The following is a 4,515-nucleotide window of genomic DNA, read 5'->3' on the forward strand; positions in this document are numbered from 1 at the left end:
GGGGAGTAGGGGATGTGTATAGCGACGAACTACTCCCCATGCAACGGCTTACGTGTGGAGGTCATAGTTACGCATGGAGTACATAGTTACTCAAAGCGTACGATTCTCCCGTCCAAAATTAAGGCGCAGAGAGCCCGCCAGACCATTTGTGCACAAACACGGCAATATATAATATATGCACTCTTTCGACAATGGGACGAAAGATCTCAATGAGAATGAAACAGAGGGTGCTTGCGTGAAGGTGGAGCATCGCATCGTTTACTTGTATTGGGGAGTGAGTGCGAAGAGCTGTACTTCGGGTCTTCGGGAATCGTCACCGACGTTCACATTGCAAACTCGAACGATCAATAGGGTGCGGTTTCCCGTCGGACGCTGAATGTTATAGCTTAACCACGAATATAGAAATACCCGTCGTTACGAATCGATGTTTTTCACCCGCCACCTGATGGATCGTGTTCTCTTTGATAAAAATACCTCGTGTCAAAGAGACGTGTATACTATAATATACGCCATTGGTCTGCCTGTGTGTAGGCTCTCCGACAATTATATGGACAATTACGGTCGCAAGAACAGGGATGTAAGCGTCGATTCGAATCCACATATCGCGCTTCCTCGGTCTTCGCCTGTGGTGTCCGAGATACGTCCATTGGAAACGGTGGTGTTGTCTCTCCTCTAGAGAAAGAGAGGACAACAACAGGGTACCTGTGGAAAACTTGCGGTGAACGCGTTGTGTTCTGTCACGAACGTCGAGGAATAGGATGAGAGAAGGACCGGCTGTGAAGCTCGCTTTTAAAGCTGCGTGAGTCTGACACCCTACTCTGTGTGGCGATAGCGCACACACGAGCGTGGGACGAATGACCGCTGCCAGAGCCGGCTGTGAGTCCCGCTCTATTTATCGAGTTCGCGTATGACATAGAGCACAAAACGTCGCCGCATGCGTGTTCGTTGACGAACACGTATATTCGAGAGGACCGGCTGCGTAGCTCGCGTAAAGCTGTGTGCGATTCTGACACTCTACTCTCTGTGTGGCGATAATACAGTGCACAAGAGCTTGGGACGAACGATCGCGCACGGCCAGAGCCGGCTGTGAAGTCCGCTAGTATCGAATAATCTTTCTCCGTGCACAATTGGAAATGTGTTTCGAGAGGACCGGCTGCGTAGCTCGCGTAAAGCTGTGTGCGATTCTGACACTCTACTCTCTGTGTGGCGATAATACAGTGCACAAGAGCTTGGGACGAACGATCGCGCACGGCCAGAGCCGGCTGTGAAGTCCGCTAGTATCGAATAATCGTTCTCCGTGCACAATTGGAAATGTGTTTCGAGAGGACCGGCTGCGTAGCTCGCGTAAAGCTGTGTGCGATTCTGACACTCTACTCTCTGTGTGGCGATAATACAGTGCACAAGAGCTTGGGACGAACGATCGCGCACGGCCAGAGCCGGCTGTGAAGTCCGTTAGTTATCGAGTTCATTCTCCAATAAGAGAGAGGAGGAGGAGAAGTGTCGGGATCCAGTATCGGGTTGTCTATGATCCCCGTCGTTTTCTGAATTCTCCTCCTGTGTTTTCCACTTTAAAGGTTTTTCAATGTATTTTCCGCCCGGCCGTCGGATACGTGTGCGCATTGCAATCGCGTACTCGCGACGGTTTCCGTTTCTACGGACGATCGTGTGTCGTCCTTAAAAACGACGCCTGAATCTCCTTCGCGCGCTGGTTGGAGCTTTCAGGTATCGGCGTTCTTATGAACCGCAGAACAAGAGACATAATTATATATTGATTATAAATCAAATTATACGATTACCCTGAACGGTGGATCACTTGGCTCGTGGGTCGATGAAGAACGCAGCTAATTGCGCGTCAACGTGTGAACTGCAGGACACATGAACATCGACATTTCGAACGCACATTGCGGTCCACGGATACAATTCCTGGACCACGCCTGGCTGAGGGTCGTTTACGTAACCAAATACTGCTTGCGTTGCTCTTGTAAGTCCCCGCCGTCGCTTACCTCTCCATGTCGAATTTTGTGGAGGGCGCAAAGAGCGTTTCTGAGTCGGGTTGCAAAGATGCTACGTACGAGCGAACGATGGACGTTTCGTCGGCGTTTGACGCGGTTCTGTGAAAATTGCAAATTTTACATTGCGTCTAACGGTCTTCGTGAGAAGAAGGAAATAGGAATGGGTATCACATTCGGACTTGCGTGAGTGTTTTGCGGCGTCGTGAGTCGTATTTTCAATACGACCGCCCGTGAACACCGCTCCGACGATCGAAATCTCTCTCTCCTCTCTCTCTGGAACGATTCGCATTGCGGAAGAAGCGTTTCACTCTCGAACATTTTACGCGCTCCCGACGTCGTCTGAAATGATGCGTATACGAAAGGTATAAGAGTCTCAAGAGACTACAGTGAATGGACACAAATAAAGAAAGAGATACCGGACACCCGTGTAAAATCTGTGTGCGCAACTGTGGCGTGCAACGTAAGCCCCAGGGAGATGATATATAAAATAAAATACGTCTGTGCGTGGATGTGTCTCTCTACACATAATTGCGGCGGAGGGTCGTCGTTGCCAGCGACTTCGACAAACATATTCTTAGAGTTCGCGAGACAGTGGTCTCTCGTTCTACGAACGCTTTGATGACTGATGGACATAGCAACATTTGGCATTGTGCGGGATGCGCACGCGTACTTGTATCGGGTCGAATAATTTCCCCGTCGTCGCGTGTCCTCGCTAATCCGTTGCGGATTCCATCGCCACGTTCGTTGAATTGAATGACGACCGAGATCTCGTGTCTCTTTGGTTTGATCGATGATATCGCGTCGTGCAGCGTTTCTGTACCCCCGTGTGTCTAGTGTAGTAGAGAAACCCCACCGGGTGTTGAAAATATATATACTCCTCTATGGAGTGGCTTTCGAACATCGTTGTCACCACAACGTGTTGTCACGCAGAGCACGAGAAGGTGAAGGTGAAAACAAACCTTTGTCGGTCGCCCCATGTCTTTTTTTCTTCATTGTCGATCGCGAGACCGCGCGATCTGTCGGTCGTCCAGTCCCCGGAAGTTCTTTTCGACGGACGTTAAAGTTAACCGGCCGATCGTCTAGCGAGAGTTTCCGATCGACGAACAAAATGAAGAAATCTCTATATATACATTATATAGAGAAAAGACACTTTGGTGTGGCGCATAAGATATATGGTTTTGTTTTTTTTTTTTTTTTTTTTTTGTGCTCCTCTGTACGTTCTCGCGTACTTTTAATGCTTTCGGTGAAATATACGAAACATTTTTTTTTCACGTTTGACGACCTCAGAGTAGGCGAGATTACCCGCTGAATTTAAGCATATTACTAAGCGGAGGAAAAGAAACTAACAAGGATTTCCTTAGTAGCGGCGAGCGAACAGGAATGAGCCCAGCACTGAATCCCGCGGTTCCGCCGTTGGGAAATGTAGTGTTTAGGAGGGTCCATTTATCCCGTGACGTCGAACCGCGTCCAAGTCCATCTTGAATGGGGCCATTTACCCGTAGAGGGTGCCAGGCCCGTAGCGACCGGTACGCGTTTCGGGAGGACCTCTCCTTAGAGTCGGGTTGCTTGAGAGTGCAGCCCTAAGTGGGTGGTAAACTCCATCTAAGGCTAAATATGACCACGAGACCGATAGCGAACAAGTACCGTGAGGGAAAGTTGAAAAGAACTTTGAAGAGAGAGTTCAAGAGTACGTGAAACCGTTCAGGGGTAAACCTGAGAAACCCAAAAGATCGAATGGGGAGATTCATCGTCGACGAGGCTGGCTTCCGTTGGTGCGCAGATACCCCGTATGGGCCTTCGTGGTTTCCAGTGCGAGGGTACACCATCTTCGGCAAATGTTCCGGTCGCGTAGTCGTGCACTTCTCCCTTAGTAGAACGTCGCGACCCGTTGCGTGTCGGTCTACGGCCCGAGTTGTTGCCTGTCGTGTCGCTACGTGCGCACACGACAGACGCTCGATCGCCTGGCCGGCTGCGTGACGGTACTCTGACGGTATCGGGCCGCAACCAATCCATTCTCGAATGTGTGTGCGTCAGGCCCGCCGCAAGCTCGGTTAGTTTTACCCGAAGGTACGGACCTGGTGCCGGCTTCGGGCCTAACCAGCTGTTAGCAGGCGGTGTCCTCGGACTGGCCAAGCTTCGAATTACCGGTCAGCGACGCTACTGCTTTGGGTACTCTCAGGACCCGTCTTGAAACACGGACCAAGGAGTCTAACATGTGCGCGAGTCATTGGGACATGTAAACCTAAAGGCGCAATGAAAGTGAAGGTCGTACCTTTGCGTCGACCAAGGGAGGATGGGCCGCGTTACGATGCGGCCTCGCACTCCCGGGGCGTCTCGTTCTCATTGCGAGGAGAGGCGCACCCAGAGCGTACACGTTGGGACCCGAAAGATGGTGAACTATGCCTGGTCAGGACGAAGTCAGGGGAAACCCTGATGGAGGTCCGTAGCGATTCTGACGTGCAAATCGATCGTCGGAACTGGGTATAGGGGCGAAAGACTAATC

General features: G+C 50.8%; 1 non-coding gene across 1 annotated transcript; it reads left to right on the forward strand.

The window, feature by feature from the left end:
- Positions 1-1,793: 1,793 nt before the first annotated feature.
- LOC143364907 (5.8S ribosomal RNA) lies at positions 1,794-1,948 on the forward strand. The gene has a single exon (XR_013084359.1). It is a non-coding gene; the product is annotated as a 5.8S ribosomal RNA (ribosomal RNA).
- The last annotated feature ends 2,567 nt before the right edge of the window (positions 1,949-4,515 follow it).

This window comes from Halictus rubicundus, unplaced genomic scaffold, assembly GCF_050948215.1.
Source record: "Halictus rubicundus isolate RS-2024b unplaced genomic scaffold, iyHalRubi1_principal scaffold1138, whole genome shotgun sequence".
NCBI lineage: Eukaryota > Metazoa > Arthropoda > Insecta > Hymenoptera > Halictidae > Halictus > Halictus rubicundus.